This window comes from Gorilla gorilla, chromosome 14 (assembly GCF_029281585.2).
Source record: "Gorilla gorilla gorilla isolate KB3781 chromosome 14, NHGRI_mGorGor1-v2.1_pri, whole genome shotgun sequence".
Classification (NCBI taxonomy): domain Eukaryota; kingdom Metazoa; phylum Chordata; class Mammalia; order Primates; family Hominidae; genus Gorilla; species Gorilla gorilla.
Window position 1 is genome coordinate 23,285,278 of NC_073238.2, and position 14,698 is coordinate 23,299,975.

The 14,698-nt window shown below is 41.1% G+C and overlaps 1 long non-coding RNA gene across 1 annotated transcript; it reads right to left on the reverse strand.

Moving 5' to 3' along the window:
* Positions 1-672: 672 nt before the first annotated feature.
* On the reverse strand, positions 673-4,284 carry LOC134756951 (uncharacterized). Its single transcript, XR_010130464.1, has 4 exons — positions 4,121-4,284; positions 2,691-2,800; positions 2,120-2,185; positions 673-846 (listed from the first exon to the last, which is right to left on the reverse strand). It is a non-coding gene; the product is annotated as an uncharacterized lncRNA (long non-coding RNA).
* Between the last annotated feature and the right edge of the window lie 10,414 nt (positions 4,285-14,698).

Consider the following 14,698-nt stretch of genomic DNA (forward strand, 5'->3'; position numbering starts at 1 on the left):
CCAGCTACTCAGGAGGCTGAGGTAGGAGGGTCGCATGAACCCAGTAGGCAGAGGTTGTAGTAAGCCAAGATCATGCCACTGCACTCTAACCTTGGCAACAGAGCAAGACCCTGTCTCCCAACCAAAAAAAAAAAAAGAATTCAGCTAGAAAAACCTTATGTTTACTTTGATTAAGAAAATGTTTATAAACCAATACTTTATGATGCACACTGGTGAATATGAAGTTATACCTGAAGTAATATTAAATGACAGCTTTTCCATTTCTAGAATGTATGCATCAACTACCTTAACTTAAACATGGTATTATCCAAGCTCACAGGATCTGAGAAGGTTTGTGTCATTATCTAGCAAACTAAAGTCAAGCCCTCTGTATTTCCCCACCTGTGATCTTCAAAGATATGGTGCTCCTTGAGATTTCTGTAAGGTAGGTCTGTTCTAAAATGTGTGAAAGGAAGAGAACCGGAAAAGGCAAGGTCTAAGAAGATCACTCATTTGGAGATGGCAAGGGTCACATCGGGGTTATCTAAGTCAGTGTGATTTACCCTTTGGTAAATCATACACATATTTCAAAAGTTATTTTATATGCTGTAATTCTTGCACACATATTTCATGGAAAATAAATTAGTATTACCTCGACTATCATCCATATCACCATCCCTTGAATGCTCTGATTGGATGTCTGGAGGGGTCTGAAGAATGGCCACGCTATTCTGATTTATAATCTTCAATTTCAGTTTTGGTTTTGACAGTTTTCTTCTTGGAACTGCAACTGTGAGGCTCTGTAACTGAGTCATCCCTGATTCAGTCAAACACACACACCATCCTGGGTATAAGTCTTGGGTGGGTCTAAAATTACAAAATCCCAAGAATACAAATTTAAACTTTCATTTTAAATTTGACTGATTACTGATTACTGATTACTGATACCCATGTCAAGGGAATGTGACTGTAGTTCTAGAAAGCAATTACGTATCTATGAAATGCATGAATAATTAACTTCATGAAACCCAATAAAAACTAGGAAAAATAGGTCAAACTTCCTTGGATTATAGGCAGAAATGTTACATGTTTTTAAAAAATGGTCTTCCTGGGTCGGGTGCGGGGGCTCATGCCTGTAATCCCAGCACTCTGGGAGGCCGAGGCGGCAGGCAGATCACGAGGTCAGGAGATCGAGACCATCCTGGCTAACACAGTGAAACCCTGTCTCTTCTAAAAATACAAAAAATTAGCCGGGCGTGGTGGCGGGCACCTGTAATCCCAGCTATGCGGGAGGCTGAGGCAGGAGAATCGCTTCAACCCGGGAGGCGGAGGTTGCAGTGAGCCGAGATCGTGCCACTGCACTCCAGCCTGGGTGACAGGGCGAGACTCCATCTCAAAAAAGTCTTCCTGGCATTTCTATTTTCATGTCCCAATAAAAAGAGTTAGAAGCACTGCAAATAAATGCAATGCTCAGCTAATCCACTATGAGCTTTTTCCTGGAAAAGATCAAAAGGCAGGGATCTATTTACACAAGAAAAGAGAGAATACTCCAGAAGCTCATCTGGAAAAATCAGAGTATCAACATAATTACTAATAGGGAGAAGTAATAAATAAGTACAAATCCTGCAGATTTAATTTTAAATGTACAAAACTGTTGTTCCTTAGAACAATTCCTGTACTATCCAAATGTTTTTGTATCAGGTGCTATTAAATACAAGTATTCAAAAGAATGACTGTTTAATAAGAATATCATATTAATCACCATACTAGGCTTATTAATTATTTTAAAAAATTAAGAGATTGAATTAATTCTAAAAGAAATCTGCTTGCTAACTAGGCCGTATTTTCTGCTAACTGATAATTAAGCACAGTAATATATCAATGAAACCAAAGCAAGTATGGCATTAATGGTTATTCTAAGAGCTGTTATTTTTGTTGCCAACTTGCTGAAATTTATAGGAATACTACCCCAGTAAAGCTGGATGACATTTTATATATCATTGTGGAAATGATTACCAACATTATGGAATTTGGATAGAACACCGATATGATTGAAGCAGATTTTACAAGTGGTAAGCCAATTATGTAAAAATTAAGCAAAGTAAATTAATTAAATTAAGTAAAGCATTTCAAATTTTACCTAGCTCTTTTACTTTTGTGACAATTTGTGCTACAAGTGAAGATCCACAGCAGTCTGAGGAAGGCACTGAAATGAAAAAAAAAATCCAGGTAATTCTTTTCAGAAAAGGTAAAGTGTATTTACATACTTATATATGATTAATTTTTCTGTTTCTATACTCATTTTATTAAAATAAATGTTTGAACACTAAAGTTAAAAGCACTTTTTAAAGCAACAACAAAACAAGAAGTGATGAAGGAAATACTCAAGTCATGGAGGAAAACCTGGCTAAGAAAGAATCAACACATTGGATTTTGACATATTGTCAATAACTACAAGATCATGTTCCTTGGAAGCAAAATTATAGTTTACATCTAAAGTATGTGCTTTTTATTGTTTCATGTAAATTGTTTTATAACAAGTTGTGATAAGTCATGTATAACCAACAATAATATTTTTCACAAAATACTTGTCAAAGTAAGTTTCACAAAGACAAAATAGAGTAGAGCTAAGCTAATTCATTGGTTATGGACAGTAAGGTGCAAGTGAGTGGTACAAGAGTGCAGACTCACAGTTTAAATTATTCTCTTACCATTAGACGCAGGCATATAGGGTCTGCACATGTTACAATCAAAACCAATGTCTGCTACATTTTCCACTTCTTCCTCAGTATTTAAGTTCTGATGAACTGCATGCATCCATCTAAAAAGACCATATTTGTACATTTTTTAAAAAAATGGAATATACTGAGAACTGCTACCTTTTAAACCTGTAACACTGAGTCTTCAAACTTAAAAGCCCTAAGCCTCACATGCTCCTCCTACCTTGCCCTTTTCTCCTAACTATCCCTATTAACAGAAAAACTTTCATAGAGCTAAGGAGGAAATAAAAAGGAATGAGAACAACTATTAGAGAGGAAGCAAAGCACATTACATAAGGAAGCTAATTATTTTATAATCATATATTAAATATTTCAAAGACAGCAAGGAAGCTAGTTAGGGCAAACACAAAGGTATTCAGAAAACTGCAAATGGCAGTGCTAGCATATATGGGCTCCAGGCAATGCATCTAACTTGAAGTAGACATATCTCATGGAAAGCGATGTTGAATGGTAATTGGGAAATAAAGTAAAAAGTTGTCTTGCAATGGAACAGATAATTAGTAGCCAGAGTCCCAAGAATACTGTACTACTGATAAAATAATACTATCAATATATGTTCACTGCTTAACTTCTGAAGAGTACAACAATATACCAATGAAAGCAAAGAAACATTCTTGATTTTGAAATTCCACATAATTATGTAGGGAGGGCAGAAGGTGCTATCTACTACCTAGATATCTAGTATCTAGAGCTTTAAGAGAAAGTGGTTTAAGGAGAACAGAAAGTGTTAGATATTTTTTATAATCTATTAGAAGATTCAGAAACCCTTCATAAGAAACGGCATAGATGAAGGCAATAATTCTCCATCTAATTTCAAGGGATTCCTAAACCCTCAAAAAGGCCTAAATTAAAAATCTTTAGTCTTGGGTGGACACAGTGGCTCACGCCTATAATCATAAAACTTTGGGAGGCTGAGGTGGGCAGATCACAAGGTCAAAAGATGGAGACCATCCTGGCCAACATGGTGAAACCCTGTCTCTACTAAAAATACAAAAATTAGCTGGGCGTGGTGGCATGCACCTGTAGTCCCAGCTACTCCGGAGGCTGAGGCAGGAGAATCGCTTGAACCCAGGAGGCGGAGGTGGAGTTTGCAGTGAGCCAAGATAGCGCCCCTGCACTCCAGCCTGGTGACAGAGCAAGACTCTGTCTCTAAATTTAAAAACAAAACGAAACAAAACTTTAGTCTGGAGTTGAGAATTCAAAACAGGAAATCAATTCTGTAAGTTTCTAGGTGACTAAAAATCTACAAGGCAAAAAGTTCTGTACCTAAAACTTGTGATTAAGGAAAAGCTATTTTCCATTTTTTTTTTGCTACATTTCAAAGAGAAAAGCTTTAAAAAGATGAAAAAATAGCACAATACCTATCACATTGTCTACATTGCAGAATAAGATCTTCTTCTCTATAGTTTCGATAGCAGACTGGACAGGAAGATAAGCTTGCACAAGGAGCGCACTGTGTGTAATTGTTCTGCCATTCACATCTTAGACCTGCAGATGTTGCTCCACAGTGTCTGCACCAAACATACCTGAAATCCAAATCCCCCCGAAAAGTCTCAATTTTATTTTCTTAGTTATTCAGTTACTGTAATTCAGGAAGCTACATACGAACATAATGGGGCTAATGATTTAATGTGTATGTGAAAATTTTTCTGATTAGTGGTATCTATCATAGAATATGTGTATTATTCAATTAAATAGGTATGGCTAATTTTTAAAAACTAAAGTGGTATGAAAAAGCTCTGAACTTGAAAGACTAACAAGGCAAACAAACCCTAGAGAACCATTTGCACTTCCAGCCTCCTTTGGGAACTGTCTGCAATGGAGGGTCTAGGCACTAGGTGTGATAACTTATGTCACAATCATCACACAGCAGGAGTCTTCCTGGGTCAGTTGCCTTCCCACAGGCCTCACACACAGTGCACTCAAGACACCTCCAACCTTTGCTAAGAACCACTTTAGTGATCTGTAAAAGAAACAACCAATCCATGTGATTTATGCATTAACCTAACATAATCAAATATACTATATAAATTAATATGGTGCTTATGTACCTAGAAGCAGAAAGGGGCAATCAACTAACATTTATTGAGCACCTACGGAGGCCCAATACTGGGTTGGGCATGTTCATACACGCTTTTAGGAGCCTACTGAGCAGAATAATAGAAAATGGCACATATTTTAATGCCTTTTTAAAGTCCACATAATTATCTTATGCCGTACATTTAATGTCCACTATATTTATAGATATAGTGACCAGATTTTAAAGAAATCAAGTAAGCTTCACTATTATTGATACATAATTTGAAAATACATCAACAAAATCTCCATCTACGTTTCCATGCTTAGAATCAATAGAAAAAATACCAAAAAAATTAATGTAAAGCATGAGTTCTTAGGGACATTTTATGATCTTAGAGGATTTCTATTTAGACTATGAAGCTAGGAATTCTGAAGTTCACATTCACTCCTCTGTTTATTCTCCCCTCTCTCAAGGATATAAGTTAGCAGAATATTTGGGAATCTCCAAATCCCTAACAAACTCCTGAAGGAAACCACACCATGTAATATTAAGATTGCGGAACTTCTTTAACATCTCAAAAGACTAGGATCCTCAGACAGAACCAATCAAGTGCCCACATTATAATGAAACAGCAAGTAATGAGGGTACAGAATAAAAATTCAGATCATGAGGTACATGAAAGCTTAAAAGCTACCAGAGAAGAAAATAAAAGAGTTAAATTCAAAGGAACACCCATCAGAATGGCACAAAACTTCCCAACTCCAGATGCTAGAAGAGTATAAGTTTCCAATTCTACAGGAAAATACTTTTCAAAGTACAATTCTCAACCTAGCTACACAAGCAACTATGTGTGAAGACAGAATACGTTGTAGACACAGGAAGACTCAAAATTCAGCTCCTTCATTCTCCTTCTAATAAAGTTACTTAGAGATATGCGGAACAGAATGAGGATGTATTACAAAGAAAAGGAAGACTTGGGATCTATAAATCAACAGATCCAACAAAGAACATCAGGCCAGGGAAGTTTAAGGATGAGAACAACACACCCAGAAGCCACTGGTACATATCCGAGCAGGAGAAGGGAATGTCTAGAAGGAGGGTAGGACTTCTCCCAGAAAAAAACAGTACTGTAAAAAATAATCTTATATGATAGTTCTATAGTAGGCAAAAACAAAGAATGAATGGAGAGTCACTATTACTTTCTTGTTATTAAAAACTCCATGAAAGACAAAAGAAACTCATAGTATACTGTTTAGATCTGCAGTGAACATTTACTGAGTCATAACCAACACCTTATTAATTGAACTAAACATAGTAATACAACTATATTGGGAGAAGGAAGGAGGTGTATTTTAAGACCTAAATCAGAATTTATTTATGCATAGCAGAAAGTCAACAAAATCTAGCATTGATAAAGCAGTAAACCAGTTGATTATTTAGAGCTATAGCATTAACCACAAGAAAAAAGACCTGAAAAGATTAAAAGTGATTGCCTCAGATGTGGAGGTAGAGTAAGACAAGAGTTGGTTGTTCATTACAAGGCCTTTTTTTTTTTTTGAGATGGAGTCTTGCTCTGTTGCCTGGGCTGGAGTGCAGTGGTGTGATCTCAGCTCACTGCAACCTCCGGCTCCCATGTTCAAATAATTCTCCTGGCTCAGCCTCCTGAGTAGCTAGGACTAGAGGAATGAGCCACCACACTCGGCTAATTTTTGTATTTTTAGTAGAGATGGGGTTTTACTGTGTTGGCCAGGCTGGCTTGAACTCCTGCCCTCAAGTGATCCACCCACCTCGGCCTCCCAAAGTGCTGGGATGACAGGTGTGAGGCACCACACCCGGCCCATTACAAGGCTTTTAATGTCATTTGATTTTTAAACATGTATATTTATTATTTTGATTAGCTTATTGATTTTTAAGAATTTGTCTTAGATTACCAAATTAGTATATTATTTGCCCAAATGAAGGAAATGGCCTGGGGTAAGATCAGGGTGGCTTAGAGCAGTAGCCGGCAAACATTTCCAATAAAGGGCCAGAGAGTAAACACAAAGTTTTGAGGGCCATATGATCTGTTGCAACTTTATAAAAACTCTGCCAGTGTAATGCAAAAACCGCTACAAATATATGTAAACAAAAGAACATGGCCATATTTCAATAAAAGTTTATTTGCAAACACAGGAAATGGGCCAGATTTAGTCTATGGGCCAGTCTGCCTGACCCTGGCTTAAACAATGACCTGAAGACAAAGTGGCAGACAGATCTGAGGTGTTTAGTGGCAGAATTTTTAAAATATTTATCTTCATTCCTATTAAGTTTTCTTCACAGATACCTGTGGTCCCTTTTACAACCAAACTCTCAAGTTTCTCCGCTTATATTCACTCTTCAAAACACTACAGTCTGGTCTCTACACCCACATCCACTCATAACTGCTTAAGCCAGGCTTGTCAAGACCTTCTTATTCTCACATTAGTGTTTGTGTTTCTTGACTTCTAGTACTTCAACACTTCAACAATTTCTCCCTCTTTGAAATTTCCTTTTAACTTAGGTACTGGGGTTGTACTATCATTTTTTTCTTCTGTTGAACCAGTTTAGCCTTAGTTTTAAAAGTTTTTTCAAATAAGATGTCATCCAGGATTCCATCCATGGTACCATGTCCAAAGTTGTTACAGATATGTTTTATAATCTAATACAGATACATGCTTCAACGATAATGGAGTAGATGGGACCAGCCTGTTCTCCCATAAGATAGTAGAAAATTGTACAAAGTGTATGAAACAACTGTTTTCAGATATTGGACAACACATAGTAAAGGAGACAGTGGTCTCTGAGAGGAAGGAAACACTCAGGGAGTCCTATGATATTCTGCCTAGAAACATTTTCCAGAACGCTGCCCAGGGAGGGAGAACCTCAGCAGAGTACAATCAATGGCCTCGCTGAGGTTAGGGAAGGTGAGGCAGTGGAATTTGCAGGACACAGTACTCAAAATGAAGAAGCAATAAGGACTAAGAGCTCCAGAAATCTACAAAGGATCCCCTGAAGTCTTTGGTGGAACACCAAGCCGTACTTCTAGAAGCCCAAAGACCCACAACCAGGGGAAAGTACATCTACTGGGAATTTGTAAGCTGCACAATTACCAGAGCTTGCAAAAGGCTCAAAGACAAGTGAAGCACAACCAGTCAGAGTACAAAGACACTGGTGAACAGGGGGTAGAATTCAGTAGTGATCCCAGAAAGGCCAAGTCTTAAGTGTAGGGTTAAACTAATGCTAGGACTGCAGCTACCAAAATGTGGACTAGGGAACCCCAGTGGGTCTGTAAAGTTAAAACAAGTTTAAATAATACTAAGATTTAATTTGCCTTTTTTCACTTTATTCACAATTATACAGTGGTGTTTATAGAAGCTACATGTTGTATCATAATATTACACTGACATTGTACAGGTTGTGCTTCTGTAGTCTTGTGTTACAAAATGTTCCTAGTTTTAATTTCTAAAATGCTGATTAGTCCATAGTTAAAATCCTCATGAACAAAAACTATGGCATCCCCAGTAATTTTAAAGAGTGTTAAGGTTCTAAAACCATAAAGTTTGAAAATATCCACCTTAGAGTGAAGGCTTTCTAGACTTGCCCCAGCAAGCTTAAAAAGAAGCTTCAAAGGTATCAAACTTATCCACAAACAATTGCCTCCTGCAATAAAAATGCAAGCTGAGCCAATTCACATATCCCTAGTATATTTCTAGATACTGCTGTATTTCTCAATGAGACTGCAGTATTCTATACTGTCCAAAACAGTGTTGTGTAAAAGGAACCACACATAATTTTTAAAAACAGGAATAACTAGGTGTCTGATAGTGCACTAATTGTCCAATCTTAACTTATGTAAGTCGTACTCATCTGTAAAATGGGAATTCGGTAATTGTTGGATGGGTTAAAAGAAATATATTACTATCTTGAAAGGGATCTTATTCAATTTCCTTAGGTCCAAAACATTAAGTATTCTAAAAAACAAAATCTAATGATAGCAGCTACTTTTATACAGAATATAAAGCACAAAGAAGAAAAGAAACATGTTTTATGCATATATAACTCCATTTTTAATTGGCTTTATATACTCTGTGTTTTTCAGTCACATACCATGAGCAACTAATTTTTAAAAACTACATAAATTAACCGTACTAGTCTTCTATTTTGGATAGTATTAATTACAATCTTTCATTTTGATTCCTAAATTCACAAAAACCTGTATTACCCTATAAAATAAATACTAGTGTAGTTATCAACAAAGAATTCTGAAGGAGATAATGTTGATTTGCTTACTATACTGACATTTTACTGACAATGATATAACACAGTGATGTCTGAAGGGCAGGGAGAATGGTATAAAAATCACTCATGATTCACAACCTATTATTGAAACTGAGGTTAGTATTTATATTACAAGGTATGGCAATACTAGAAAAGATTTCCTTGTGGAGTATACAGTTTAAGACCTCTGCTGTACAGCTATACCTCCATGCTTGCTTCCAGTGGCCATGACACTTTATTCAAATATGTAAGTTTTATGAAGACTGAGTTCTTAAAAAGAAAAAACCAAGAACCTTAGATACAACTAGTGAAGTATTGAGACCTGTCCATATTTAAAACCAAGCACACGATACCACTTAAAAGGTTCCCCAGAAAGCCTCTATCCTGAAATGCTTGAAAGTGAGCAGTGCTGACTCTCGATTATTACCAATTGCATTAAATATGACACTTGTTTTGTTTCTTTTGGCTGTAAGGAGAAAATGTCATTTTGTGTATGAGTGAGCACAGAGGAGAGAGAATGTGGGAAATAACAGAATGGGCTAATAATTTTTTACTAAATACTCCAGTTCTCAGCTTTATAAATCAACAGACAAAATGAATCAGCTAAACCTAAAATCTTTGTGAATAGTATAAATTGTCTTTTAAATTAAATGCATATATTTTTATGTTTTACTTTTTCAAGACAAAAGCAGGATATTAGTACAATATAAGATTTACAGAGAAGCAAATTTCTTGAGATAGGAAACCCTTAAAAGCAATATTTAAAGTACTTAAATACTGTCACATATGTTTAATAATCATAATACTTAATTGTGAGAACTGGGAGCTCATGTTACTACTAAAACCAAATAAAAATTCAATACATATTTGTTAACTCAATTTAAGGATGTTTACCTTAATAGTGACACAGTATGGATGGTAACACTGACCACACTGAGAACAGGCAAGTAATCTTCCTTCTGCTCCTTGGCCAAAACTGCCACAAACTACACACATACCCTGAAGTTAAGAAAACAGAACATATTTTAAATGGAGACTAAGCTAAAAACCTACAAATTTTACTTTAAAAATACCTTCTTAACTAATACAGCTCTATAGCTAAATATTGGATCACTTCTGTGTATATGAGATAAAGCAGAAATGTACAATGAGGAATTCAATGAGGAAGACAGTAAATTGTCAAGTTCAAACCTGATTCAAAGTGAATTTGTCACTGCTGGAAAACAACACAACCGTAGTGTGCATAGAGTTTTCTTCATCATCCTTATTTGATGAAATATCTGCAGTAGACACCTATAAAAAGCAAAATACACAAAATACAAAGTTATATTTTTCACTTGTTTTACACTTAACTGGAAAGCTTCAGAAAATTCATAATCAAAACATATATTTTTGCTAAGGTCTAGAATAACAATTCCAAATATTAATGCTAAGATACTACAGTAAAATGGAGTCATGACGTTTTATTATTCAACTCATTCTCTCTTTAGAGGTAGAATTCCTTTAGACCAAGAAGTAATGAGAAAATATAATAAACCTGTCTTAGTAAGACTTGATTATGCAGAATTCTAATAAGAAACTATAAATGATAATATTATAAGTATGTACACACACAAATCTATCACTATTTTAATGACACACACTTGGGATCTGCAATGTAGTTAGTCTGAACTGAGATGTCCTGCAAACATAAAATACAGCACGTAATTACATATTACATGTTGAAATGGTAATATTTTAGATATATCGGTCAAAATGGAAGGCATTAAAATTAATTTCGCCTGTTCACTATAACCTTTATTTTGTTTCGAGATGAGTTTCACTCTTGTTGCCCAGGCTGGAGTGTAATGGCACGATCTCGGCTCGTTGCAACCTCTGCCTCCTGGTTCAAGCTGTTCTCCCTGCCTCAGCCTCCCAAGTAGCTGGGATTACAGTTGTCCACCACCATGCCCAGCTAATTTCTGTATTTTTAGTAGAGACGGGGTTTCCCCATATTGGTCAGGCTGGTCTCTTAACTCCTGACCTCAAATGATCCACTGCACCCAGCTCACTGTAACTTTTTAATGTGGCTACTAGGAAGTTTTAAATTGCATATGTGGTTCTCATTATATTTCTATAATGATCCCTCCACGACTGCCGCCACGTTTACCTCCCCCTCCAGCGGCCGTTCCGCGGCCGCGGCCCCCAGCGCTCCCCAGGCTGCGACGCCGCGCCCGCGGCCCGGGGTAACGGTCGGCCTGGGGCCCGTAGTGACAGACTGCGGCGCAGGGGGAGATGGGGGCGGCCGCCTTCCAGGCGACGATGACGACAACGACGAGGAGCAGCCGCCGCTGCTGCCGCTCACCGGCCGCTGCTGGGCACGGGCACGGGCGCGGGTAAGGCGCCTCCCCGTGAGCGGCGGGCCCAAGGCCGCTCGTCATCCCCGACCGCCGCGGGTCCCCCCCCGGCGCCCCGCGCGCGCCCGCCCGCCGGCCCCTGACGGGAGCCTTGCCCGGCCCCGGTTCCCGCCCCGGCGCCCGCCCGGCCCGCGGCGCCCGCGCGCCTTCGCCCGGACCCGACCCCGGCCCGCGCGCCCCCGGTCCTGGCGCGCCCCGGCCCCGGCCCCCGGCTCCCCCCGTCCTCCCCCGCGCGGGCCCCGGGTCGCGGCGCGGCGCGGGCGGCAGCATGGTGGAGAAGCGCTGCCCGCTGCAGAGGGACGGCGTGTACCGCTGGTTCTCGGAGCTGCCGTCGCCGCAGCGCGTGGAGTTCCTATGCGGCCTGCTGGACCTGTGCACGCCGCTCGAGCTCCGCTTCTTCGGCTCCTGCCTGGAGGAACTGGCCCGCAAGGACTACCACTCGCTGCACGACTCGGAGATCAAGGCCAACAACCCGGCCGACCTGGGCAGCTTCACCAACCTGACGGACGAGGTGGTGCGCAGCAAGCTGCTGGTGTCGCTGGCGCTGCTGGACTCGGAGCAGCGCGAGGCGGCGGGCGTGCTCTACCGCAAGCTCACGCACATGACTCCATCATCCGCATCTACGGGCTGCAGCTCAACGAGGGCCGCACGGGCAATGAGTTCCTGCTGCCGTTCACCATGTCCTCCAACCACCGGGCCTTCAGCTTCCACCAGAAGCAGTTGCTGCGCCAGGAGCTCACGCAGATCCAGAGCAGCCTGAACGGCAGCGGGGGCCACCTGCCCGGCCTGCCACAAGGTGCGTGCCCGCCCCGAGTTCTGCTCTGTACCCCAACCCTGCATCCCCAACTCTGTACGCCAAGCCTCCAGCCTGCGCTGCGAGCCCCCACCCAGGCCTCCAAGCCTGCACCGCGACCCCCCCACCCACGCCTCCAGCCTGCACCACGAGCCCCCAGCCCGTGGCCCAAGCCCCATCCTAAGCCTCTGTGTCGCACCCCAAATGTGTGCGCCACCTCTCCAAGACTCCACCGTACATCCCAAGTCCCCACCCCGTGTCCCAAGCCCCCATCCTAAGCCCGCACTCGTCACCATAAGTCTGCATTTCAAGCCCCAAGACCGCACCGCGGCCCTGAGCCCACACCCTCAGTCTCCTCTGCGTGCCCCAAAGCCTCCAGATCTCCGCCTCGCGCCCCTTGGGCAGGAGCGGCTGCAGGGGCCCTGGGTCCGAGGATCCGCGGGAGCGGTGCGGGAGACGTCCGCGGTTAGAGCTCACAGTTCCAAGTGCCCTCCTTTCACTTAGCCGGCTGCAAACGCGATAAGGCCTTTGTCCCCTTAATGAGACCCTTGGGTGACAGATAACACACATTGCGGCGCCTTGGTTTCCCCAAATCTGGTATTTATTACTAGAAAAGGAAGGAGCCGTGGCCATGCCAGAAGCCGCCGGTGAGGTGAACATTGCAAGGCGCTGGGCTTCGCCTTCTGAGCCGCTCACTCCATACAGGTGGAGGCCCTGCTTGGGGCCTGTGTCGCTGGGGGCCTGCGCGCAGGACGTGGCTGTCCGTGTGAGCTCATTTATGGACACGTGCATGCTGTATGATGTACGCGTGTGTCGCATGTGGGCATGTATGTGTGCACACGTGTGTATGAATGTGCACATGCCTGTGAGCATTGTGTGTGATCGTTTTTAAGAACCGGGCTACCTGTAACAGACAGAAAAAGACTCCCAGAGCCTTAAATGCCCGTGAAACCTATTTATTGGCGACCCTTAGAAACAAAACCCAGGCTGACGTTTGAGTAGGAGGGCACTGGTGCCTTAAAGAATGATAGGTTAGGTTAAAGATTTCCCGTCTCCAAATTGAACCGGAAGGGCATCCTGGCCATCCACTTAGCCATATGAACTTTTGTCTAAGTGTTTCAGAACTGAAAACGCAAAGTGTTTGGGGCTCCAGCTATTTTGAACAGGCCCCTGCAATCCAGTGCCAAAATTTTGCTGCCAGAAGAGATTACTTTGACTTGGTGTGATGTGTATTTAGATTACAAACTGATTATTTTTTTGGAAGGGAATAGGTTGCAGTCGGGACCAGTCTTGCTGAGTGCCTCTTTGCAGTGTCTTTAAGCTCTTTAAAGTTAAAACTTTGATAAGACTTTGCTTTTATGAGTGGCTGAGAACACCGTCTGGTTTGCTAGGTTTTGTGTGTGTGTGTTTTTAAAGCTGTCTTTCAATCCTGGGTTGTGGCTTTTCCTTTTTAATGTCTTCCTCTAAGAAGTGGTTGTGGTACATTGGTTTTTTTGTGTGTGACATTTATCTCCAAGACTATATTTTTCTTTTTAAGTTCAGCTCCCACCCTACATTTCAGGCTGTGTGCTGCGCAGAGGGTCCTAGGAAATGTAGTTGTTTCTAGTAATCTATGTAAGCCTTAACATGCCAGCAAATTGTCGCCTATTCATGGAATCTCAGTCATTTATGGTCAGTTTCATGTGCTGTTTGTTACTCCTTTGTGTAGATTCCACCCACTAATAATTTCTATGGCTGTTGCTACAGTAAAGTCATCTCTTTAAGGGGATTCTTAATATGTGAGCACGGGTGCATCACTTTATGCAGACAGTGGTGATTATTATTTTGGTTGGGCAGTGAGCTAAATCTGGAACAAAAATGTCTTTTATAGGAGAGCCTTTCTGTCAAGCAGAAATCCCTTTGACGAGATGAAGGAGCTAATCTATTCGTCTCAGCTCACCCCTGCACTGCCCCCCATCCCCCCCAGCCCCAAGGCCATGGGCACTGAATTTACCAGCTGTGCAACCTTGGCCAGGATCCTTCTACCTCTCAGTGTTGTCCCTATTGCAGTGGAGGGGATGTAACCTACCTCACAGGCTTGTGTTGAGGATTACATAGGTAACATACGTGAGCTTCCAGCAGAGGTGCAGTAAATGCTGCTTTCTCCTTTATGGCCTCTCCGGCTTTTAACATTTATTTTTATAGAGGTATGCTAACTTAAAGCAAGGCATGTTTTATAGATTGAATTATTTACATCTTGGCTATGAGCGTTTATGTGTTCTAAATTGGTTTTTGAATAGTTACTTGGAGCTGACAATTTTTTTGTTTCATCTTTGGAAAACTGGAGATTCTGTGACCCTTAATGAGAGGATTATTATAAGGAGTAACCTTGGGCTGTCATTTCTGTATTTCAAAACAACCGTGGTTTCTAGTTTTCCCTACATCCCTGGTGTCA